The sequence below is a fragment of the Camponotus vicinus genome, unplaced genomic scaffold (genome assembly GCF_025532165.1).
Source record: "Camponotus vicinus isolate PSW18456_S1 unplaced genomic scaffold, iyCamVici1.0 SCAF_13, whole genome shotgun sequence".
Taxonomy (NCBI): domain Eukaryota; kingdom Metazoa; phylum Arthropoda; class Insecta; order Hymenoptera; family Formicidae; genus Camponotus; species Camponotus vicinus.
In genome coordinates, this window is record NW_028141949.1 from 12,970,147 (window position 1) to 12,997,989 (window position 27,843).

Here is a 27,843-nt window from a genome sequence, read left to right on the forward strand (position 1 = left end):
TCTGTTTCATTTATAATATATAAAAGAGAATTAGAGTTACACTCATTGTATAATTTTCTATATAATATAAAATAATTAACTTTTAAAATAGTATTAAAATAAATTTTCATATAAAATACATTTTTTATACGAAATGAATTTTTTATACAAATTTAATTTTCATGTAAAATAATTGACTTTTACATTATATATAATATATTATGACAAAAATCAACTTATCGCCAACTTGTCATTTTCGATCATCTATATAAAATCGTGTAAATATGTCGATTATCCAAGAGTATTTCTGAAAGAAATTAAAAGAAATGAGAGAGTTACATACAGTTTTTTATATAATATAAAATAATTAATTTTTATATGAAATTAATTTTTGTAAAAAATAAATTTTTATACGAAATTGATTTTCATGTAAAATAATTGACTTTTACATTATATATAATATATTATGACAAAAATCAACTTATCGCCAACTTATCGCATTTTCGATCATCTATATAAAATCGTGTAAATATGTCGATTATCCAAGAGTGTATCTGAAAGAAATTAAAAGAAATGAAAGAGTTACATATCATATAGTTTTTTATATAATATAAAATAATTAATTTTTATATGAAATTAATTTTTGTAAAAAATAAATTTTTATACGAAATTGATTTTCATGTAAAATAATTGACTTTTACATTATATATAATATATTATGACAAAAATCAACTTATCGCATTTTCGATCATCTATATAAAATCGTGTTGGATGATAATCGTAAAAAGCCGTTCGATGTAAATTCGCCTTTATCTCGCACCTGACTGATCATCACGATATACGTACACCTTCGTCGGATCCAAAGACTTTCGAAATGACGCGACTGCGGTGCTATTATGCCGGGTTGTCGACACCATAAAAGCCGTTTTCACGCCCCGCGCGATGTCAGAATCCGAACGAGATCGAGCGATATACGGGATACGGCCACGGTTACAGAATCGATTCCTTCCGCAGTAGAACGGAAGGAACAGGTCAGCGGCCGTTTCCCCGGAAGGCCACGTCCCAGCTGGACGAGAGGAGCCTCGGACAATCCCCGAGATATTCTTTCGAAAGAGTATCTCAAAGATCTCGCTACGTTTTCGGCATATATGAAAGCGTTCCTCTTGCCGTAAAAGTGGTCGTATACGCGCACAGATATTTCGCCAAATTGGATCAAGATGGTATCATGAACACGGCCAGCATCCTATATCTTTTTTATCGGAAAGAAAAATCTCCTCGCGTGAAACACTGGTCGAACCGAGTGAAAAATAAAATAACTATCTCGTAATAAACAGCTGTTTAATCATAAGCGTCTCTCGATTTACAAGAGTCTGAAATCCATGAATTTAAAGATCCATGAAAATCTCGCGGAATTACGAGTCGATGCATTTCATTTCGAAGAATGTCGCCTCGCAGGAATACAGGGCAAGTCGCACGTAAGCGCTCGGCAATATGAGAAATTCGCTGAAGCGACGCTCGCCGTCACAAGCGTCGATCGAAGGATCAATTAACGCCCTTTTAATCGAGCGAAGCCGTGATGCCGGCAAACGTGGCACAACAAGGACGCTCGGCCCTTCGCACAATGGTTCCTCGTCTCTATGGCGTTCGCGAACCTCTAGAACAATGGATCCCAATATCGCGCTCGGCGAGTCGCCTGGTCTTCCTCGTCCTCGGTTTCCCCGATCTCTCTCGGTTCGCCTCTTCCTTCGTTTAGACAAAACATCCAGCCTAACCTAGCGTAACTTCGACAAGTAAGGGCGATGACGGCGACGACGATGAAGCCTCCAGCCACGTTTCCGATATTGCCGCGTCGACAGTCGTACGCCTTCGCCTTCGTCTTTGCTCAGGTGCGCTGGTGGATTTAAAACTTTTCAAACGGCACATTTCGAGATCTCATATGGCGTGGTTCTTTCAATCAGAAAGCATTTTCTCCACTTTTCCACTTTTCACTTAATCTCAACTGTTTATTAATTATTAATGAAGAAGGCGAATAAAAATATTATAAATATCATATTCGAATTTTTAGAAATCCTATTCCGTGTGCGAATTTTGATTGAAAAATTTACGCAATTATTTATTAGTTATTTATTTATTTATTTAACGAGAATTATTTTAGAGAAAATATATAAACAAATATATAGAACAACAGTGGAATCAAATGGATGATTAAGACCGTACATTTGTAACACGACTGAATAACAGATCAATTACGTTCGCTTAAAGAGGGCAAAAGAAATCAATTTGATTAGAAAATTCGCTATCAAGCAAGTGTAATCAGTTCAGTAGTTTAAATTTTTCATATTATATGAAATTTCGTGAGACAGTATTTTACTTTTAAAAGCAATTCTAATTGGAATATGAAGTTTTTATTACTTCTAATAATTCAGGACAGGCTGTATAATTATTTAACAGCTCAAAAAAATACATCGTTTATAGGGTCCTCATTTCGGCTACAGTTGAGATCTTGAGATTACATAATAGATGAATATAATTATATTCCGAGAGACTCGTATAATACTCGTATAAGCTCATCAAAATAAAATTATTATTCAGAAAACGTAATATTGTATTCGCTCAATTATTATGATATGATTTGCTTGATGTAGAACCCGAACAACAGACACCAGTTATGCGATACTCCAGTTATATAATACTGCAACATGTGTATCAAATTATACAAATTTCGAATTAAATTATAAATTCATCGATTATATACATTTAAGAAATACATACAATAGTCGAGAATCTTTTAGATTGCTAGTCAACAATTCCGTCGTTGCACTTGCGGACTAGGGATATCGATTGATACGGTCGAAAGGAAATTTCGAGGTGTCAACGATGCGCCTCTGATCGAATGGACGATCACCAGGATGCAGGGAGTTCGACGCTCGACTTTCCAGGAGGAATGCGACACGTCGCGACGCCAACCCACGAGGCATCACGACTGCTCGTAAAAGTCGACTATTTCGGCCGTTCGATGTCGTATCGAGAAGTCGTTGTCCGTACTTTTCCCGTCGATATGTCGATCGGCAAAGTGGATCGGAAACGTCTCGCGCGCGGGGAGACAATCACGCAAAATTGCATGACGCATCGTGGAACGATTTCTCGGCGAGTATTTCGCCGTGTCACGTAAAAGCGTCTCGTCCCATATGATTTTTCTCGCGTATGGAGTCTTTCATAGATAGGACTTCCCTGCAAACGTGTGCAAATTGCCGAGTAACGCGTTCCTCAGTTTGTTTAACAGAGTTCAAACGTTAGTTAAGGCGAATACTGTCAGTGGTTGCGAAACGCAATAATTTATACAATAAGGGCACAAAATGAGAGACAATAACAAGATTTAAAGGAACACTTATGGAGCAAAGTGTACGATAAGTAGCTGAGTGTTATTAGCATAGCTAACGAGTACTGGGAATAATCGATGGGACGGGCTCTTAAGCGCGAAGCGACTTCGCGACATCTCAAAGATGCATGAGCCGAGTTTCATGACGTGCTCGCACGTACAGTGCGTGGAAAGATCCCCGATAAACGCGAACTACGCGATATCGGTACTTCAGACTTGGGTGTCTCGCACGCGATGCACGTTGACCGAGAATATGTGTAGATTAAGAGAAGGAAATGCTGCGGATGCTTCTGCGTGCATAAAAGTCGAGCGAAAAACATTTTATAATTTGCATTTGGTCCATTGAAATTATTTAGATTATTTTTGTTTCTTGAATCCTTAACTTCAATCATGTGAATCAGCGGATGTAAATTATTAGAATCATTATTTTTAGCCTGAGATATTTTTTTTCTTCAATTTTGCTCTACTTTTAACATAATCGTATCTTGCTTGCTAAAGTTAATTTTTAGAATGAGATTTTTTTTAAATCCTTTCTCGGCAAAATATAAAATTTATTCTCTGCAAAAATATGGAAAACTTAGATTCTTAAAGATTTCTTTTGTATCTAGAAAAATCAGGAAATTTTTATTCTAATTTTGCTCTTATATTATGTAAGCAATTAAGAATCCAACAAGTCAAGTTGTGTGTTTAAGATATTAATTATAAATAATAATTATATGTATATCTCTTTTTATACATTCATAATGTCTTAAAAAATATTAAACATATCCTTTATTGTAATTTTTAGTGATTAAAAAATGAAAAGTGTTATCTTACGAAAGCTATTCCGTTTCTTTTCATTACATTTTTAATTAAAGCAGTTGTAACTTAAGTGGCTCTGTATTTTATATGAATGAAGAGCATTAGAAAACGCATCTAATAAAAAAACTAATTTTAAAAAATTACGCTAAAAAGTCCTCAAAATATCTTTATACCTGGAATTTTGAATGAATACCTGAAAGATCGGAAAATTTTCTTTACAAGACTTAATGTCCTTAAAAATTTCTTGTAAAATTTCCTTTTATAAGGTTTAATATCCTGTGAAAATGGCACCTGTTACTTGCGAATTTTACCCTTGAAAGCAACAGAGCGAGCGTCCGCAGAAACAAATCATCCGCTCGACAAGCTACCTTTTAGACACACGGCCGATTCTAATGCCACAATCCAAATTGCCCCGATGTATTCGCGTGGCCCGTTCGTTTTACGACATCCCGTAAAAGACGCGCGACGATCAAAAGTGCGGCAACTGCACGGGAATAATAGCGTGAGATAAACGTGGCGCGTGCAGCATGCGACAAGCTCGGGGCGGCTATTCTCTCGTTCCGGCGCGATCGCCTTTAATATCTCCGGCGGTATCCTCGTCCTTATCCGCATCCTCCGACGCGCGGTCCGGAGACCGGTTCAATCTTCTTCTCTCGCATCCGGCGATCAGGTATGCCAGCATCGTCGAAACTTTTCCAATCGGGTCGAAAGTTTGTTCCGGTAATTAAAGCCGCATGAATACTCGATGGGCTTACCCATGTCGGTTACCGCCGACTGCTCTTGCTTACTTCTTGAGGTCCGCCGAGGAGCGAAGAATGGTTAAGAGACGAATCGTCAATTGCGCGTTCGTGTGAGAGAGAGAGGGGCGAGGGGGGTGGGAAGAAGGGGATCTTTTCGTTTCCGCCTCTGCCGCGCGCTCGACAGGCTGTAGATCCGGCCTTCGTCACCGTCGACTACTTTATGAATTAGTAATGAACTGTATAATTCGATGTAAATCCGCGCCGTGTCCCACCCTATAATGACGCCATTTACAATTTGTCCGCTAATAGCGAAATAATGTGGTTTACTTGTCATTAATACCGCAAACAAATGACAATCGAATCCGCATTCAAATGCTACTTAAATTAACAATTAAATTTTAATTAGATCAAAATTAAGGTCTAAATTTATCTAGTGCGATTCAATTAAATTGCCAATTGATTTAATCGCGACCGGAAGTTGATCCGAATCTCGTAAACACTCGGTCGTCATCAAACATCAAGATAATAATAATAAAATGAATCTAATGAATCTCTTAAATTACTATTTAATTTAATGATATCAAGAATTGCATTTTTATGAAAGATGCGAAAAAATATAAGTGTCTGCGCCGATCTTATTGCTCCGCAATCTTGCGTTCCTGCTCGTTGCCCCCTCACGATTACCTTCTTCACAAACGAGACTCGTTTCGCTTCTTTTCTTCTTTTGCATCCACGACTTATCGCGAGGGCGGAGGGAGGGGTAGGAGGGGGAGAGGGAGGGGGAGGGTCGGCATAAAGGCCATGTAGTTTCCCTCGGTCTCCTCGCGGCGGGGACGACCGCGGCAGTTAGATTAGGCGAAACTGCTTAAACTGCTCCCTAGACGTCCCTTCATTAGATTCCGCGCGGCCATTACCCTTCCACGTGCTGCGAGAATCGAAAGCTCGCGCCGATCGTCGTGTGCCGCTCGGTTGCGTCCCGAATCTTCGATCGGCCGTCACGCTCTTCGCCCTTTCCCACCCCTATCCCCCCTCCCCCTCACCCCCCTGCGACTTCGCCGTCGTCGTCCCGAAGGATACATCCGAGGATGTACGAGCAATTTGGACGCGTGCGCTCTATTTGGCCCGAAACCATCGAGAACGAGTCATTAACCCTCAGATGCGCGCGCGCTACCTCTTTCCTTGCGATGTCACATCGATGATAACGGAACTGTGAATTTGACAGCGAATATATTAAACATACATCGATTAATAAATTGTACGATCATATATATACGGTGATAAAAGTTTATTGCACGCATAATGTAATCGGGGAAACACGCTACGAGGAAGGGAAGAGGGGCGGATACGATCGGAATTTTGTGCTTCAAGAGTTTACGTATGCGTGATCTTAATTGTGGATAAGTATAAACTGTCATGAAATGAAGTTATTCTCATTGCGAGTAGTAAGAACGCGCGAATAAATCTAATAAAATTCATATTTCCGCGCGTCGGGCGAGCAACGACCGTGAATGTGCGCGCCCGTCAACATATTTCTCGGCCAGATTGTGTATTGAGAAATTAATGGGCGCAATGTGACTTTATTTGCAAATCGCACGATGAAATTTATCATTGACAAATATTGCCGTATTATTAACAATGTTTTGATACACGTAATATATAATATTTTAAGGAAATTCTTCAGCAGAAACAAAGCGACGATATAATTTTACGTTACAATAATTTTAATCTTCATTTTTCTAATAAAAAAAAAGAAAAAATACCGCATGTTTCTCGTATAATTTTTCCAATTTTTTTTTATATATGAAAACATTTTTTGCTGTACACGTATTTATAAAATTCGATTTAAAACGTAATAAATATCCCCGCTCTTGCGAATTTACGCGTGTATTCAACTACTTTGTCCTTTTAGATTATAATTCAACCGCTACATTATTAACATGTAATTTCTATTAACCACAGAAATGACGTATGCGCTCTCTCTCCCTCTCTCTCTCTCTCTCTCTCTCTCTCTTTTCATTTCCCCGCATTATTTCGTGTTTTTAGTTGCAATCATCTCTATATTTTTGAAACTTTCGAGTAGATACAATTCGCTACAGGCAGGACCCGGCCACAGACACTGAAAATTTCATTACTGTATTTTTTATACACAATGGATTATGTTTGCTTTCATCGGCAAAGTACAATTTTTCTGCCGAATAATTTGGCGTGGCGAACGCGGGTATATCGAGGCAATTTGTCCTAAATGAGGTAATTTTCTGTTTCGCGACGGAATATTAATATGACATAAAGCAAATGTCGAGGTGCATTTGCAGTTTCATCGACTATTCTAGCAATTAATATAATTTGATACATAATTCATGCATCCCCGCTTACTTTACGCTACTGTCAAATTTTTCGTCCGTATTTTCAATCTGTATGTTTATTTGCGTTTTGCCTAATTAACATACAATTACGCTTTTGTACATGCACGCATGAAAACTCTTAAATTATTTAGCTTTCAACAATATAGTTTACGGAAACCGTCACGCATAAATGTGCGCGTATGGTCAATACAAAATACGAAAATAATTATTCATTACTCAAGTAACCATAACAAACGTAAAACATTTTTACCGCGGTATGTTTTCCCCGTTTTGCAAAATTAATATTATTTTAGCAAGAAATTACATCGTAAAGGGATATTAAAAATTAGAAGGTAAATTAAAACAATAGAATTATCTCTCTCTTTGGGTGCTTTTCATACGAAGCAATTATAATACAATTACTGCTAATTACACGTACTAATGAAGTTTTATCAAGGAAACGAATCGGAGATCGGATGTACGGGTATTCGAGGCAATATTGCAGTCTTGTCCGCGCAATAAAAAAAACCTTGGCAAATTGGCAACGTATTAGCGGAGCCAGAAGTGGCCCGGTTATGGTCTGTAAATTACATCGGCGTCAAAATCCTTTCCCGACGAAAGTTCCGAGGGCATTTACCACGATTCCGAGACTCTCCTTCGGTCTACACCGATTCTCGTGGCGATCGAAGATCGCGGACGCGAAGCGAGACGAGCCACGTCCATGTTTCGCCCGTAACTACGAATCGATTCTCGTTTTTCTCGGCTTCTCGACCGGAACGGAATCGACTCGCCGTCGTGCCGTGAACGCCCCATTGCATCCAGCTAAGAAGGAACCGCAAAGAGTACGACATCTCGCCGTCTCTCCTAACATCCGTCCGCAAAGATTGGCGGCAATGGCGTAACTAGGTGTACGTGTGTATGTGTGTTGGACCGAACGCTTCATCAAAGCATCCCCTTTCTCTTTTTTCTAGCGCAGTCTAGTTCTCTTTTCTCTCGTGGAATATTCAAATTTGTTGCAATAAAAAAATTAAAATTATCGTCAATTGATTTTCCAGAAAATTAATTATTTTCTAGAAAATTAATTGATACAAATATCGTATCGCAACTCGACAGTTTTGTATTCTGGGCGATCCTTACTTTTCTTTGCTAATCTACTTACGCCATTGATCGTCGAATCTGGTGAGCTTTGATGATGCCGCAAAAAGTTGACGCTCGCTTTTGCCTACGGTAGTTAGCTACTTTCTGCGGCCGATGAGCAATCTTGCGGCCACGCATCGTTACGGCAGTATTTTTAAAGCGCGGGACAATTGTGTTCTTGCGGTGCACGTAATAAGCATGGCGAAACTTGTCGCGGACAGCCATTGAACGAGCACGTGCTTGATGTACGTACGTGATTATGTACGTACGTGATTCCGAAAGTTTTCTCGTTTATAGATATATATATATATTTTGCGCGAGTTCAATTCTCTTGTCGGTACGTCTAATCTCTTTTTCGCGGATTTCGAGATATTTTTTTCATCATCAATCTCATCGTTTTACGACGCGGTTGAAATTCCTTCTTTAAAAATAGATGTTCGAAGGACACTTTGGTTAAGTGATCCCATAAAGAGGTTTATGTCCCAATATTTCATCGGAGATGCTGAAAACAGCCTGACAGGTAAAATGCGCAACGGCATTTCGATCGAACGGAATCCCCTTTGCCAGACCGGAGCATTTTATTCGGAGAATAGAATAAAATGCCGTCTAGGCAAGTCAATAATCTTGAAAGGAGAGAGAATTCGCGATCGAGTTGAGAAATGTTATGAATATAATTTATCATGATAATAATACACGACAATCTACTATTATAATTTAATATATTCGAGATGGAGAAATCTATACGTTTGCGCTTGTCAATTAATTGACTGAGAAATTTGTCTCTTACATATACGTACAATAAACACCGCAAAGTTATGCAGCTTTAATTGTTATGCGGCATCTTAATGAAGCGGATTCAGCGCATCCGACAACATGCGCAATCGCATACGTTACTTCCTTACTTGGCCTCTCTCGCTTCATTTACTCGTGTCTGTTTAATCCCGCGGAATTTAGTGAACTTATTTGCCTATTCACGTGCGGTTCTTGCTGGCGGTGTACTGCTGGTTACACCAGGCGTATTTCTCGCGACGAGAAACTCATCGGGCCGGGCATTAAGTAAGGAAGTCTCTCTCCGCTCTGTATAAAGGCGTGCCCGCGCTTTCTTTGCATAGCCACTCCTCAGCAAGATTCACTGTAGCGAGAAGTCGTGCTCGTGCAACAGCGAAGAGATTACGCGTAGGGGACATCCACCGAAGACGTTGACTCCTGTCACACATCCATACATCCATACGATCCGGTGGAGAGAACCGGTTTGTCGACGCGCGCGTTCCAGCGTAAACGCTTCGGAACGCTTTGTACCGGTTCACGGACACGAAAATTTCTCGAGTTTCCTCATTCATGCCGTTCATGCAGGTGACATTTATTAAAAATTTCACTGCTAAGCTATATCCCCAATGGAATTCGTCGGACGATAATTGGATGCTCGAGACGAGAGAGAGAGACTTCTCTTCTAAAGCCGATTTAGGAGACTTTCGAAGTCGAAATAAGTCCCTCGTAATGTGTGTTAAGCTCGATCGAATAATAGTGAATGAGGGGAAAAAATTCCAAGATTTTACAAAGGATTATCAACCGGAATGTCTCGAGTTTTATACTAACTTTATAATACTTTATAAAGGATAAATTGAGGACGTTTCGAAAAATGTAACACAAGATCGGAGATATATTTTCGATTTTTCGCTATTGCCCGGAACACGTTTTATCAATATACAACGATTGTCGAAACATCTTCTGAATAGTTTAAAAGTAGTCAAAGAGACCGAATGCAAGCAGATGTGAGCAAGTTTTAACATTTCAAAAACTTGCTATTCCTCAGCGATGCGCACAGTTTACGTAAAACAGAAAGAGAATTCTATCTTTAGAGATTATTGTGCATCATAAAAAGCACAAATATAATACGAATGTCTAAGAGAATAAATAATATATACATATATATATGATAATTATAGCAGAAAAGTTTATTTATTCCAACAGATATCGCGATAATGAGTTTACTTAAAAATTGTGTATTATTTTAACAAATTTGTGTTTCTAAAATATGCAAAATATATTTTGAGACATGAAAACTGTTAAAACAAATAAGTATAAAATATGCAAGACAATATTAAATATAAAAATTAAATATAAAATATTTAACTATTAAATTTTAACAAAAACTGCAAAAATCAGTTTGCATAGGAAATTCTCATTAATTTCATCGACCTTTATAATCCACATTTTATCTCATTTGAATATTTTCAAATGTCATTTACAATGCGTATCTGACACGCTCTATAAGATCAAAAGATTGTAATTTCGAAAATCTGATAATTTATTTATATCAGCGGCAATTTCATTTTTTCGTTATTATAAGCGTTATTTCAACATTTTAATTTAAATTATAAATTATGAGTGGAAAGTGTACGCATACATACGTATGTGCTTGTAAAACATTGCTTTGACATCATTAATTATAAAAAAATTTAACAACGCATAAAGCAATTTGATGAAATTTACGAAATTTACGAAATTGTCTGAAAGTAATTGCCTTTACCTATATCGAGTCGATGATTTAACGAAAGACATCGCGGGAAGGGAGGGTCGGGAAGGGATTTAATAACGTAATTAGAACATTGTTACGGGAACTGACCGTAACTCGACATGCAATGCGAGATTTTCGTTGAAAATACATTACGCGAGCGAGGTGATTACATTGCGTTATTGTTCGCGGCATCACCACGTATACCTCTTTCGAGGCTGCTGCACTTAGGAACCGCTCGCGGTACTCGGGCAATTTACAGAGACCAGAAACCTATTCCCCGGTCTAGATCTATCCTTTTCCCGTGAGTTTGAACGTGTTTGGTCGTCGAAATAAAGTAAGCGAGCCACGGGGGCTCGTCTAGCTGCATTTGCCTCTCTCTCCTTTTCTCCTTCTCTTTCTCAACACGAGATGCAGCACGCTAAATCACAACGACTATCGCCGTCGAGGGAAATATAGCGGAACCGCGATGCATCTCGGTGTTAATGGCACAAACACCGCGAATCGAGGGTGGACCAAGGCGCGAGATTTACGGACGAGACGGCGGCGAACGCATCCGCGACAGCGACTCCGGTAGTGGATTCTGGATATCCCGCGGCTCCTGGATATCCGGTCCGAGGAGCCGTTTCGACAGGCAGGAAGGAAGGAAGTCACCTCGGGCAGAGAGGTATGCGCTACCCAAATAATATGCAAATTCAATGCTCTTACCGTGAGATCGGTTCAAAGCATCTCAAAGACGACGGTGGCTGGATGGTTTACGGCCCTGCAAATTCGCGCAGGTGGCTTGCCGCATGAAATATTGCGTCCCGTGTACCTGACAATTAAGGAAACATTCCGGCTCTGTGCGCCTTAAACAAATTGCGAGATGATTGCGACGCGGAAAGACGACCTCTGTCTCCGTTGTACATTTTCGCTCGCGTGTGTTTCCTCGCTTCAAGTTTCAGACGTGTATAAGCGAAAAGAAAATCAGCTTTATTAGCGCGCAAAAAAATTTTGCGTACACAGAAGCGTCCGAGTTTCTTCTTTGAGCGTAGTTTTCTTGAGTAATAGATTTTCCATGATTTATTTTACGAAACATCTAATATAAACAGGGTATATTCCCGGGAAAAATCTTGAAAATCTGATGTCCTCAGGGATTTTTATTCTACCTTGAAAAATCAGGAAATTTTCGTGGAATTTTATTGGAATTTAAAAAAATTGATAATTTTATTTTTATTATTAAATATTTATGTTAACGTAAACAATATTAATTTCGAAAGTCTAAAGACTGTTTTTTTAGAGTAGCTTAAAAATTCTTTTGCAATATATAAATTTTATATGATTTTATTGATTCTTTTTACCAACATCTCTTGTATTAATTTTATCTTGTATATTAAATTATTTTATATTAAAAATATTTTTCTTGTATTTAAAAAAACACAACGTGTTTTATACACACACACATTTTTTAGTTTATAATATTTCCAAAGTTTAGATATTTTATTACGTATTTCATGAGTTTATTTAGTCAGTATTAAATATTAGTACTTTAGAATTTATATTTTTTATTCAATACATAAATAGTTTTATTAAAATATATTTATAAACAATATAAATTTTTTTTATATTTAAAATATATATTTCATATTTATATTCACAAATCTCGCGCACTCAAAAATAAGCTTGTTTTAAAATTGCATTTGAAAATATTTTAATTCTACTAGAATTTTGAACAAAAGTATCTGGAAAATCATGGAATCCTCAGGGAATTTATTTACAAGATTTGAGTATACATTTTGATGATGAATATCACGTGCTCTCGTTAACTTCAATTTAAATTTAAAATTAAGTTACAAATTGAGATTTAACATTTTATATAAAGGGACCCGACAAATATAATGATCAAATTTTGACTTGAAAAAAATTAATGATTGCATATTAAAAAATGAAAGAATTATTCCAAATTGTTCCGAAAATCCTGTAAATAATTAAACGAGCCATAAACCATATGCGCGCGTGTCGAGTTAGATATTTATATGTAAAGTGCGAGTGTTAAAGAGAGAGAATGAAAGATGATGGCGGCGATTAAGTGGCGCATCATTTAATCGAAATGTTTTATCGGCACTGACATGTCGCGCACATCGACGCGCATAATTTAACGCTCGAATAATGTCGACGATGCGTCGCGCTAAAAATTTTCAATTTCCAATGAGCGTCGCGGTAGGACGCATAATTGATACCCGGGGTCTCCGTAATTCAAACTATTTCGCCGTAAATTACACGTGTACGAGGGATATTCGTAATAACAATAATTACAATAATCTGATGGAGACTGGCACGGGGTATCGGCACAGAAGCAAATGCAATTAGCGCACGCTACATTGGACCGGGGGGGTACCTGAAATTGATGAGCTAGTTAGATAGGTTCTCGGCACGCTGGATTTAGGTACAGAACCGATTAGGATATACCTATATAAGGCAACCCTTGTGTGCGTCGCTGACCGAAAATCTCTGCCGTCGCGACAAATCTGCTCGGCTCCGAGATAAATCGAGCCAATCGCGAAAAGCATCGTATGATATTCGAATATTTTAACGAGTAAAATTCCGATTTTATGTTAGAGACAATCCATATCAATAGTGGATATAATGGAGGATATTAAATTCAAGGTAGAAGGAGAGAAATAGAGAGAAATGCAATGATTGATGATACGTCGCTCAATTATTATTTTAGTTTTCGACGGTAAACGTCTAAAAATATATATATATGTTTGCGCTCAATCGACGTTTGCCGATCTCGTCAATTATTTTAACCATCGCCTCTCTCTTCTGCTCTACCTACTCCAAAGTTAACGATCTTTCAAATAGAGAGCGACGGAAGTTTCTATAAGAGATGTCAATTTACTCTTCCATCTCCATAAATTTTTATCATCTCGGGCCGCGCGCGATTCTACACGTTGGATCCGTCAACGGATGCAAAAGCAGGGCGAGCGCGAAGAACTGACAAGGGGTGGAGGAGAGGCGAGGTGATCTCTAGCGCAATCGTCGAAAACTTTATCATGATTCTCGACAAAGCTACCGGCATAAAGACAGAGAGATCAAAGAGCGATCCGGCATTGCGTTCCTCTTACACATGCACTCGATGGCGGCAGCGCATCTCTATCATCTGCAATGCGCCTTCCTCATACGTACATGCGCGAGATGCTCGTTCCATTAACGTTATAACGTCAGTATAACGCAAAGAGGGTCTTGAAACACGTGACAATGCGCGATGCTCTCTTTCTCGGCGCGATGCAAAATATTTTGACAAGGCGTCGAACATAAGGTGTTACTCGACGTGCTCCACTTTCGCCAAAACTTTTGCGCGCGCCTCCGTTAAAGCTAGAAAATGATTGGGTAAAACACATTAGCTTATTGCGTTGCAATATTTATTAAGATTATTTTCGAATAATTCCTCGAAATATTTCATCGGAATATGAATTGGAAGTTTAAATTTAGAGAGATTATGAAAAACGAGCTGTCGCGAGGAAAAGAGAGATTACGTGATGCATTCGCGACGATATATATGACGTTATAATTGCCGTTTCTGCGGATTTATTTTTCAACTTACTTCACCCTCTCCTGTTATGTCTTTTTATTGTGTTTACGTCGCTTCTCTATCAACCTCTCACGATGTATCACGTTGGCGTAGCGCTTTGTCAAGCTGTCAGCCAAGTATTGCTTTCTATGAGGAGCTACCGTCTCGCCAATACTCCAATTCAATATCGTTACATTCCCGACAACTCGACAATCTCTGTCCTACGTTTTTCGATTATTCGGCAAATCCGCGAAATAGAAATATACACGTACGTTCGCTTCTTTTATTCGAATTTTCGCGCACGATACGCGATGAAGAATCGCGATTTACCGATGTTTAGGGTGGAAGACAAGTTCCGTCGTTGATTAAATTTACATTCCGATTACAGATACGTGTAATATGGAGAAGATGGTATCTCTCGTTCTTTGCATGCTTTAGAAATGGGTTATTCATCGCAAGCGGAGAACGACTCGGTTTATTAGATGTTTGCTCGAGAAACGCGGTTCTTTCTTTAGTCTCTTTTCGCGTCTCCTCGTAACGTGTCTCACGAAGGTCTTGGGGAGAGAGAACTCATGGTTTTTACATATATACGTAGAGTCTGAGACTTCGCGTTGTACACGAAACGAATCCACTTACCGACGCGGCATACTCTTCCCATTTCCTTCCGCCCGAACGAGATGTTTCCAACGAGATTCGATGCTTTTCCGAAGGGATTTTTTTGTCATTTATAATATATACACACGTTACGTATATATACTCGCGACCGAACGCGAGTCGGGCATAAATATGTATTCGTATACAAGTCATTTTTCGATCCGAAAGTACCGAGATTCGTTCAGAGATGAAGGGAGACGCGGGAAAAAAAGAAGAGGAATTAATCGCGAGTCGCGCGGATTCTTCGGCACTTGGACATTTTCGAAAGCGTCGCGCCTTAATCCTTCAGCAGAGTTAAATCCGGAATTTTAAGAATTCCGCCTCCGCCTCCTCTTCCACCATCGCCAACCGTCGTAAGTCTCTTTTCTATCTGCCGCCCTTAAGCGAGTTCCTTGTCCCCGACCACGACGTTGCGGCGTCCAGGCGCATCCTGGACAGGAAATTAAAAAGGACCACCCGCGGATGCTGCTCGCAATCTCACGAAATTCCGAGACGAGAGCGATGATGCGAGACTCGTACTTTGCGCAGCTGCATCTCGAACGAACAGCGACTTCCTCGATCGATATTCGGATACATTGAATGAGATTGGTTATTGCAGAAAGAGAGTTGTTTTCCTTTTTTTTTTTTGCTTTCCTTTGGTGTGTTGGTAACCCCTTTTTTCTTTTTTCGCGACGCATTCGAGAGAAACGGTGGCTGTCTAATATTTGCGTTCTGTCATTTCGGTTATACAATGTTAATTATTTTAATTCATTTTTATTATTAAAAATGAGCATCTTGTAGCGCAATAATATTTAAACTTGTGAAATTATAATACTTCTTTTTATATTTCTATTTTTTATATTTCTTTTTTTTTTGCCGGTGTCTGGAATCTCCCGAGTATCTCGAACTCGTATATAAAGATATAAAGCTATTTACATCCAGGTGCGTTCATCTTTTATGTATTCCGTATTTCTTTTTGGGCCATCGCGTTTTCTCGTAGGCATTATAAAAATAGATACATGCACGCTCGAGTTACGTCGGTGGGAAACAATGGGTCTAAAATTAAAAGTGAGGAAGAAATAAGTAATGCTGAACCCGAACATGCGGAAGATTCTTTGTTAACGAACAGGGGATACTAATTAAAGACATTAAATGTGAATCGTATAAGCTTTCAAGTGATCTTTAATTTTCGCGTTCTATTATTAAAAGAAATAAGATACACAACATATAACTATTCTAATAATTTTTCAGATCTGTGCAACATCTTTGCGTCAAATCCACAACCGAATATGGCAAGCATGAAGAAATCACGTAAGGGGTGAGTCTATCTGTGATATATTTTTTATTGTAGGGAGGAAGGAAGAGAAAGAGAGATTTTTTTATAGCTCTTGCATCGTTTGTATAATATTACATTCCATTTTAAATGTGTATTGATTAATTATTCCTAATGATCCCCCCCCCCCCTCTTTCTGACAGACGTAATATCTTTCTCTACAAAATACATGTATACAATATATGTTTTTTTATAGCTCTTACATCGTTTGTATAATATTACATTCCATGTTAAATATGTATTGATTGATTATTCTTAATGATTCTCCCCCCTCCGCCCTTTCTGACAGACGTAATATCTTTCTCTACAAAATACACGTATACAATACACTTTTTTCAATATTTTGAGAAATTATATATTATTAGAAATATTATATATCATTAGAGAAATTATGAAAAAAGTCCGGAAATTATTTATCGTTCTCGATAATCACGTGCAGGCGCGTTAAATGCACGATTTTGCGAATCGTCAAGCACGTATTTGCGCCCCTTTTTCGCCGCGCGAGATGCGGCGAGCAAACGTTCTCTCTTCTCTTTCTTCCCCCCTTTTACGACGGCCGATCGTTGCATCTGCCGCGCAGATATCGTCGAGTTGGGGCGGTACCCCGGCTGTTATTTCCAAGTCTTTTTGCGTAGGCGCTTTGCGTGGTATCTGCCTACCTACCATTATCCCGACGTCTTTGTCCGACCGGTTTCGCGATGCCTCTCCGTCCTTGTTCCGTCATCTCGCGCAAAAAAACGATATGCTTGCACGTGTCCCTCTCGCGATCATCAGTTTCGTCTGCCGAAATCGACAAACGATCTCGAGAACCGCTCCCTATAAAACACTTATAAATATCGCATTAATTCCCTCAATATTGAACTTAATCGACGCGATTTATTCCGATATATTGCTATTTATGTCATGCGAAATTAGCCGATAAAAATATTAATTTATCGACTTCGAAACATTTATATATTACGAGCGATTGGAATAGATTATTTCAGATTTCTCGAAGCTCAAGTATAATAATAGATAAGAAAGTAATAATAGTCTAATAACTGAGTGCTAATATATTAGCCTAGCGACTAATGAAATATCGATATTGATATCTATATAAAACACCCATCAGCCATTAATACATTCCTCAAGATGTAATTACTCCCTCGATTATAAACGACTTATCATCGCTCGTATTTCGATCGCAAGTAGACACGATCGGTATTGAACCCCACAGAAACGGAGGGGAGGGCGGGGATGAAAGCAAGGGGTGCGTTAGGGATCGAGGGCGCGAGCAGACGGAATGCCATAAATCTCATGTAAATTCGGTCTGCTTGATTTGCAAGCACAATGCCGGACGATTCTACCATCCGCCTCGGGCCGTCCATGTGTTCCCCTCTGAACGTCTACGCACTCTCCGATCGAGTTTCGCGACGACGACGTCGTCGGCCATACTGGATGTCCCAAAATGTGCGCTTCTTATGCCTCGAATTGCGATTAATTATGTAATAATGAGTGTGATAAATTTTTATGGAGCGATTATTCTGTACACGAGATAATTATACACATGTAAAGATTACGTGGAAGATGATGTCGTCAGCAATACTGGGTGTCCCAAAGTGCGCCTTCTATGCTTCGAGAATTGCGGATGATTAAACGTGGAAATTTTACAGATAATAATGGGTTTGATAAATTTTTATCGAGCGATTTTTCTGCACAGGACGTGATACACATGTAGAGATTACATATGTGACTAAAATATCCGGATAAATGTGAATATATAGTATACAATAACTTTTTTAATGCGGATTTCGAAATTAATTCTGTCGTTGCTGATAAACTTGCTAAGTAGGTTAGAGGTAAAAATGTTTTTCGAAAAAAATTTGGGAGCTAAATAAATTTCAACATTTATATTTATATAACTGGCAGCTACAATAAGTTTCAAATAGAGAGAGAACATTTATAAATTGATCATTCGTTCTAAAATCTGCACTAGTAATTCAATATATACATTGTGATTGATATAAGGAGATTAATGGGAATATCTTGTGGCGCGAGATAGACGTGATAGATTTCCATTAAAATTTTCATCAAATAGATCGCATTTTCACATAAATATGTATGATATGTACTTTTTGGCGATTTTATTAATATCTACAGGTACATAAATCATCAGTTATTCACGTATAAGTGAATTTAATCGAAAAATGTTATCGCCAAAAATCACCTACACATAATACATGTCATTACGTTATTACTTATTCCACAAATTATATAAGACATTTAAAAATAATTATAAATGCATATCGAAAAATGTCACTTTCATCGAGATTCGTGTAACATATATGAGTTTTTATTCCACAAATTATGCAAGACATGCACTTACAAACGCATACATACATGGAATGAATGTCTAACCCATATATAGCCGACTCTAGTTTTGCTCTTCTTGCGGTACAACGCCTATAACGTCTTTTGCTCTTATGTTAGCGTCGATCGATCCGTCGTCGACGGTCAAGCGGTTTCGGACGTAATTATCGCGGCGAATCGCGCGGACGCGAGAACCAGCGGCGGAACCAGCTGATGTAGCCGTGGCGGAACAACGGCGCGTTAACGTGGAAACGACTCGTGGCGGACGTGAAGCGTCGGGACGGAACCCGCCGCAGTATTTCACGTCGCGCTCAGGACGACCCGCGGCGTTGGCGGCCATTATATTAACGATCCTCTCGACACGTTAAGAAACCCAGAGGTTCTCGCTCCGATCCCTTGAAATATCGGTGGCCGGGAAAATTGTCGACGACGACGACGCTTCCGTCCTCGTCGTCCAGGCACGCGAGGTCGTCGACGGCCAGCGACATGCCTCGCTTCGTCCGCCGTTTATCGTGTCCCTGGGCATCGTCGTCGTCGTCCTTTCGTGTCGGTCACAGGGAGGGACACCGGTTCTCTCGGGGGAGAACGATCTTCGCCGGTGTCTTCCGGTCCGTCACGTTCGCAACGAACGCAATTCCGAGTGAGCTCCGCTTGTCTCGTGCACCCCACCGGAATTCGTAGCGCGCAACTTGGAGTCCTTCTCCATCGCGGGACAATCCGCATTCTCGTCATCTAGAGTAGCTTTGTAACTCGAGCATCGTAAGAGGAATCATTTCTCTCTGATTAGCCGGGGTTGTTACGTCTGCGACTGGTCGAGAGTTAATTTCGAATGGCTCTCGCTTTTGCGAAAACTTGGTCCGGATTTCGTAACGCGAACGTTTAGCAATGAAACTCGAAACGATGCGACGAGAGAACACAAGGGTAAACTTTCTGACGTAAAAGAGATCGATTCACTTGAATAAAAATATCTATAGCCGAAGAAGGGAAAAGTCGCAAATCTTTCTCCGAGATACTTTGCGTTTTATTTGATAGACGAGGAGCTTGAGACCAAAGGAATCAAGTTTGTCAAAGCGTGAAAAGTTTCAAGTACCATTAAATAGCAAACACTACTTTGGAATCTATCGAGGTAACCATTCATTTTTAGAAAGTCAAGTTTCATCAGTTGGACTCTTCCAGTTGAAGGAGTCGATGCGAATCGACGAGAAACGCTAAATTTCATTTAGGAGGTCAAAGGAAGGAGAGAAAAACATGACGATTTCTGTTATTCCGCGCACAGAGGGTAGTTTGACAACAATTAAGTTATTCGACGTCGCGTGGCTTTATGCTTTTTCGCGCGATGGCTCCGACGTTTCATACGGGAAACCGCGCAAGACGAGAAAACGTCGTGATAAATTCACGAGTCGTCTAGTTGAACGCCTAGATACGAACGCGGACACAAGCACCTGCAAAACGCCACCTGCGACACGTGTGAGCGCGCGATGAGTAGGTCGATCGATGGGATCGCTGGAAATACGGGTGCATATATACGGCCTTCGGCTCGAAAGACAGAGAAGCGACAGAGGGAAAAGGAAGGCTGAAAGGAGGAGAGAAAGGGGTGGAAAAAAGCATCGGACGGAAGAGTATTAGCTTGTATCCGCGCGAAGATACTCGACGTCGCGTCGTGGCACTTTGGCCATCGAAGTCGACTGAAAATCGATAACGCGGCTATCGAGCGTCCGCCATGCAACTGTGTAACAAGTTAATGAACTAACGTCGATACGGCGGCGAGCGTTGAATTACCCTTTTCGTGCGCGAGGACGTCGATATTATTGGAGGGAGGCGAATTTATCTCTTCTGACGCGCAACTTTTCTCGCTCTCGGTCTCGTTGGTGCCTCGGAAAATTCGCGGGCTTCAACAAACAACTTGTTACTTCTTCCTCCCCCACCCGCGACTTTGTAATCTCCAGGTGCTTTTGCCTCGGTGACTGCGAGCGCGATGGAATGTTTTTCTTTCCAATGGTAGTAAACCACCGTAGAATGGATCGCGGATGGCTTGATCAACCGAGTAATCGCGTAATCTCCGAGAGGTTATTTCCTCTTCGTACATTTTGCTTTTCCCCTTCCGCCTCTTTTTCTCTTCTTTTTTCGAGAATACAAGGCAACATTTCTCTCAGAAATAATCCAGATACAATGTAGCGCGCACTCCGTTCCTATTTTGTCTCTATAAGCAAGCAATATCGGCATTTCTTTCTCGGAACGTAACGCAAAGAGGACGATTACGTCGCGGAAAATAAAGCGGGGCGCGGAGGAGTTCTGCAGGTATGCGCGGAATAATCACGCTGCCTTTATCCCTTATTCTCGGCTTGTCCTTAAAAGCGAGAGACATCGCAGCGAAGATCCGTATGTTCCGGGATTACATGGTGATTCGGCGAAATTGAAAGCGACGACGTTACACGCTCGATTACGACCGTTGTTGAAATAGGTGACAAATCGCGGGACACGACTCGATTTGTTCTCACCTTGAGCCAAGAATTCTTCAAAGGGATCCCTCGTTGAAACGGCAACATTTTCGCAATTAGCTCATTTTCAAGAGTGAATTTACCAAAGGACGAATGACGGCATCGTGTCGTATTGTCCATCATCGGTTATCAAAGCGCACGAAATGGCCACGCAAATTTATCTGTCAGATATCTGTCAATTATCGTCAATTAATGAAATCATCGAAAATGTCGAATATCCCGTGATATTGTCAGTTCCTTTTGGATATGCCTCCTAATGCGATGTTCTGACATCTCGACATCGTGTCTGCTTTAGGTGTTTGATCGGGGAACAAGTTTCTCGTCTGGGTCATCTTCGACCGGCCAATTAACCGGCGAAGCCGGTAGATATTTAAGTCCTCGATTTCGCGTGACCGGAAGGACAAGCGGCCGAGGTCGAAATGGCATCGCACGTTTGCCGAGTTCCAGTTTTATAATCACCTCGGTCGATAGACTATTGTATTATTCGCTCCTCCGATCAGCATCATTAATTTATTTAGGAAGTTACAAATATATACGTGACGTATTTGAATTTTTTATGCCATGAATTATAAATGAAGGTGGAATTTTTGTTGCGCTCTTCATCTTCGGTGCGACTCTCATATTTGTATTGACGTTTTTATATCGGACTTTAGATTTTCAGACTTTTATTAGTCGCAAATCTGATTTGCCTGTCGCTTGATAATGAGATGATACAATCTCGACGCTCAAAGATCGTTAAAAATTCAAAGTGAACCTAAACATACACAACGAAAGAGAGTGTCTCTTGATTCACCAAGAAGACAAAATCTCATTATCTAGTGTTATCACTGGCAACACTGAGAGAAGGCGATAGCTCTTTCGCATCTTCATATTATGTCTTTATAATGATTATCAAGAAAACGTTTTGATGAACACGTGTATGTGGATTATCGGCTTTGTCTCCAAAATAAGTCAGCGTTTGTATCGAAAAAAACTGTAGAAAAAAATTATGTCAATGATGCTTTAGTTTGAAGTTTTTAAGATTGAAAGAAAATTATAATTAAATAACATAAGAAAAAGCCAAAATATTGTCAACATGCACGAAAACATATAATAATTTGATCCTTAAATACCTGACCTGACGGAATAGCTATTCAATCTCAGTTGAATAGAATTGCGTTTTCGAACATCTAAAGAAAATTGGAGAAAAGGTGATTGAAATATATTTTAATTTAAAAATTATATTTTAAATAATTTAAATTCTTTTGTAAAATGAATAATTATATGGATATTATATTTAATATATCATATTTAAAATTATTATAATATATATAATTTAAAACATATTAATTATATCATATTTAAAGCACTATTATAATATAGTATAGTATATTATAATATAGTATATTATAATATATATAATTTAATGAAAATATATATACCTTTAAAATTAATAATAATAATAAATACTATTACGTGTAGTGTGAAACAATTTTGCAATTTGATTATAGTTTATGTATAATTTTAAAAAATTTTTTCGCGCAACGTCAAAATCTTTTACAATTTATCGCACATGTTTCAAATTGGCCGTAAAAATGTAACGCTTGAAGCGAAAGTGTTGCTGCCTCACGATCAATTTATGACCTCGAATGCATTAAAATGAGTCCGGATAATATAGCTGTACATTATCGCAATGGAAAAACAATAAATGTAGCAATGTTTATGTTTTTAGAAAGCATTTCTCTTATTAAATTGTTTATTAATATAACATCAACACATGTTGCATTATTAAAACTACTGAAGAATATATTTTTAAATAATTATCATAAAAAACTATCCTCTTATTTACTTATGCATATTTCTAATTTGTTAAACCTATAGTTTAAATCTTCTAAATACATTTGAGATATATTTAAATAGTAATGCAGTCGTTTGCAAAATATAATGTTACAAATATAATATGTAAATATAATATGTAACATATGTTTATTGCAAAAATAAATGCAGATAAAAAGAAGAATATATCGTCATTGTTACTTAAAAAGGAATTTAAAAAAATTATTGCTATTTGAAATTTTAAAAAAAGAAATTATTGCTATTGAAATTTTAAAAAAAGAAAATGTAAGAAATATGAGAAGATATGACAAGCAAAAATATGAAAATATGAGAATATGAAAAGACGATTATATTAATTTATTAAAAATTGATTGCCCCTTGAATGTGATTTAATATTTCACGATCGCGACGCTGTTTATTTCTATTTTTATTATCTGGGACATTGACACTTTGAAACACGAGGTATTAAATTACGTTATATAAAGATGAAAACGATGGATTCGTGACTACGTATTTCGCTCAAATTCAGTGGCGTTTTCAGTGCAAGACCGTTTCTCATGCCAGGCAGATCGATATTTTAACCTGGCGTCGCTGACAAAATAACAGAAATCTCTCATTAACCAATAACATAGCATTTGCCAGGCTAGTTTACTCGCATACAAAGCCATTATAAACATGATTTGGATTGTTTGCGAGTCAACAGGTTATAATGGCATTGTTCGCGCCAAGTATCTTTCCCGCTCGCATATTGGCCTTTATGCCAACTGAGACTAAATTATCCACGCGCAGCCATGCAGAAATTTATACAGTATAGAAATCATTATAACGGGTCGTGCTGCGAAAATATTTGCTGTAAAGAATAATTATGCTTAAAGTAATCAAGCGCGAATTATGTATCCGACAATAGATCGGTTGAAAAGGATGTCACGAGAATCATGTATTAATTTTTCAGAACATTGTTGATGAATTTTCTCTTAAACGTTAAATTTGATTTTTTCGTATCAATATCTCGATGAAAGTCTCATTAGACCGAAGAAGGAAAAATTGATTTTAAATTTATCGAAGAATCTATCACATAAACTCGAAACATGACAAGTCAGGATATCGAATATACTTCGCAATTGAATAACGTACATTACATATACCGATATTTCTTGCATCAAACAACACAATGCAATTATAAAAGTCACAATCAGCGAAAAGTCATGTTTCCTTTTTCTGAGAGAAAAAAACTAATATTGTGGAGAGATTTTATGCAATGCAAAATTCACTTATTTTATCGCGGCATTTTTTGCAGGCTTTTTAATAAGGAAAGATTAGTCACGCGCGAAATAATTGTATGCCATACGGGGAGGGCAAGTCCTCCGAAATTGTATTTCTCGCCGACTTACGCCTCTATTCCACGCGGCGGCCCAATTATCGTAATTTCGCCTTAAAACGCCGTCTCCGTGGATGCGCGTCCGGCGAATTTGCGCAAATCTATAAAAACGATACGATGCACCCGGGCCGGGGCGAAGCGGAGCGCAAAAATTGGAGCGGGATGGGGGGGACAGGATGGCTTCGAATAAGAGAGAAAATAGACTTGGGTCCCCGCCAGGCCCGCGAGTATAGCCGACGATTACGACGTGGATTACGGTCGGGAGGAGATTCTTAGGTAACTCGCCCGATCCTGGCTTCACCTCCGCCCGAGAGGGCGATCCTGGATTTTCCCGATTACCCCGAGAGCCGAATTTCATCTCGCGACGCTGGGCGCGCTCGCACGTCACGCGATAGGATCTCCGTAAAGCGGTTTCGCTCGTGTACATTTTATCCCGTGAAAATGAGGCTTTTGTAATTTCGCGGCGAATATGCAACGCCCGTGGAATCGAATCGACAGCCATTCGCGTCGCCGAGATCATTGATCTAAAGGTCGATGTGATTTTCCCGAATCTTTTGCACGTAAAAAAAGTTTCTCCGGCTCGCCGAGAATTTTTCATCTAAAAACGATGGATTAAAAAATTGCTATCGATAATACAGCGGGAAAATTGAGGAATATAAATTATAATGGAAACTGAAAGAGATATTTGATGGGATTCAATCTTTCCTCGAGTTATTTTCTCTTCCAGGCAATCAAGCTCCGAAAGATCGGCGTCAGTTTCGTTGGGAACTTTTGGGCCACCTTGTACGTGCATTTCTTTTTTTTCCAAAGTGAATTGTGTTTCGCGAGATGCATTTTAAAGTCCCGTAAGAAACGACTCGTCCAGCGCGTCGGCGAGCCCAGCATTCGTCTTCGCTTTTCGTATTTTTCTTCCGTTTCTTTGCCCGTGCGGCTTAACGATGCCGCTTTCGGGATAAACCCCGGCAAGCTAGTTCGTTTAAGACTAAAAAGCCCGTCCTTCGTGTACTAATTACCGTGAACCGTCCGGCTTGCTCTCGTTTCTCTTGTCGCTCCCTTTCTCTCCTTCTCCCCCGCTCTTTCTCTCTCTCTCTCTCTCTCTTTCTCTGCGGATAGCGAAATAAAAAGTCGGCTCTTTGTAGCGTTTGTTCAGCCAAAATTCCGGGCTTTCTATCGCGCCCCTATTTCCCGTGATCAAACTGCATTATAATGAGCTCAGGAATGAAGCGGAGAATTCTGATTGGCCGATGAAAACTCTCCGATCGCGCGTTCCACGAAATGATTATACATTTTTACATTTTCGCAGTTATTTCGATATTGTTTTGGAGGCACGAAACGTTCTCTACATTCCCGACTCGCGAATCGGTTGGACGTAATCCGTTCAGCTCCCTGATTCTCGAAAATACGCGAATAATAATACGACGAGGGAGGAGATCGTCCTCTCCTTTCAATTCAGCACATTCCAAGTCGCATCGTAATCGCTCTTGTCTACTGTAAAAGTTTCGTGTTCGCCAGCTCGTAAGAAACCGGCTCCGGTCAAAGCACCCAACGACCACCCACCTATTTGCGACGACCGCGAACTCTGCTGAAACGCATCGCATCCTCGGCGCGACTCGGCTCGATTCGCCGGCTATATTCGCCCCGATTGCGCTCGGCATTGCTAAACCAATTACGCTTACGCTTAATAAAACAACAGTCGGATGCATTTAACGAGAGACGCTCTGCTACTGGCGCGGTAATTTCCACCCACGCGGTCCTCCCCCGTCTTTCCGCTCGCTGCCACCCCCGCATTGTTCGTAGCATCCGAAGGCGGATTTACACGGTTCGCTCTTGATGATCTTGGAACGTTTATAAAGAGTCGTCTGAAGAGTCCCGGAGTCGTTGGAGGGTAAAAGAATTTGAGAGAAATAAAATTGTCCCGATGACGCGTCTAATGAGAGAGCCTTCTTATCGTCGCATCAGACTCAACGACGAATGAAATTGAAAAAAGATTAGGCTAAAGAGGAATCTATTGCGAGTTTGGCATAAATTTTTAATGGTCGAGATTGGAAACCCCTTCATTTCCCGTGCATCAACCTACCTCGCGCGATTCAATCGAGCTGCTCGTCGAAACGATGAGCGTGAATTCGCCTTTACCGTCGTATTCTCCGCATATCCACCTCCCCCGCATCCAATCGTCGGGGCTCCTACTTCCGTAAATGGCACGTGCGTGCTCGAAAGCACTCCGTCGACCTCGTTTAGTAACGTCGCCGATACGCGCTCTTACGAGACGGCGCGGCGTTTCTCACAAATGTCGTTCGGATATCAAATTAGTTAGCTTTTCGTATCGAACGCGATACATACGGTTTTTTCACCGATTATTCAGAGGAAATATAAAGCTACTAGCGTCGCAGATATCAGAGTCGCCAAAGGTGGCTCTTGCGATGAAATAATAAAAAGGAAAGGAATTTTGTTTAATGCAATTACGCTCGCATGCGAAACGATGAATCGGAAAACAAAAGGCTATTAATTATCGTTATTTAATTAATATTTAAAAAAAAAAACACTGGACGGTTGATAATTTATATTGATATTTGTGAAAACAAAGGGCGCAATTTTTGCGATTCGATAGCATCTCGCTAAAAGCCAAGTGGATGCAGTTCGACAAAGAAAAATATCATAAACTATTCGTAGATGAAACGATACGCGACAAAGACGACACGTCGTGTAACACTGTTATCCCCTTTGGGGGATACGACTTTGAACAGCATCCTCTTCCGCGTGTAAATATTAATATCGGCTACACTCGGCAAAAGAGTGGCGATGTAATTACATAAATGTTGCATCGCGTGTCTAAATATTGTCGACGCAACTCTTGTCTTTACACTGGAAATCGCCGAGTGTAACTGACCTCGTGCACTCTTTGCGCACGCCACGATCGATCGTCTTTATCGTGCCATCTTTCTCTTTTATCGTGGTTTCGTATTGACTTTATCAGAATTAAAAAATTCGAATTGGACTTGGAAAATATGCGCGTGGGAAGAAGAATCAGAGATGCAAAGTATTTGTTCTTAACGACTTCTCTCAAGGGTAGATATAATATATTTACACAGTAAAAAATAAAATGTTAATTACAACATTTTTCACATGTCCCAGAAAGTCCACTCTAAATTTTAAGTTAAAATAACTCATTCGTCGTATGTTATTTATTGACAAACTAAAAATGTTAAATAATTGACACCATACTTTACATTTATTTTTGTTATCGTGACTTTAAGTGTAATGTAAAAATAACATACAAATTAATTAAAAATTACATGAAAAAAATAGTTACAATAATTCGTAAGAAATGTTGAAGTCATTAATATATAATAGTAATTATTTTAACTTAAATTATTTGTAATAGAAACATTTG

The 27,843-nt window shown here is 39.3% G+C and overlaps 1 long non-coding RNA gene across 3 annotated transcripts in view; it reads left to right on the top strand.

Moving 5' to 3' along the window:
- LOC145963718 (uncharacterized) overlaps nt 1-16,397 on the top strand; it is an 89,809-nt gene extending 73,412 nt beyond the window's left edge. For all 3 annotated transcript variants that reach the window (XR_014436239.1, XR_014436238.1, XR_014436240.1), the window contains exon 3: nt 16,331-16,397. This is a non-coding gene — a long non-coding RNA (uncharacterized LOC145963718). The remainder of the gene's footprint in view (nt 1-16,330) is intronic.
- The last annotated feature ends 11,446 nt before the right edge of the window (nt 16,398-27,843 follow it).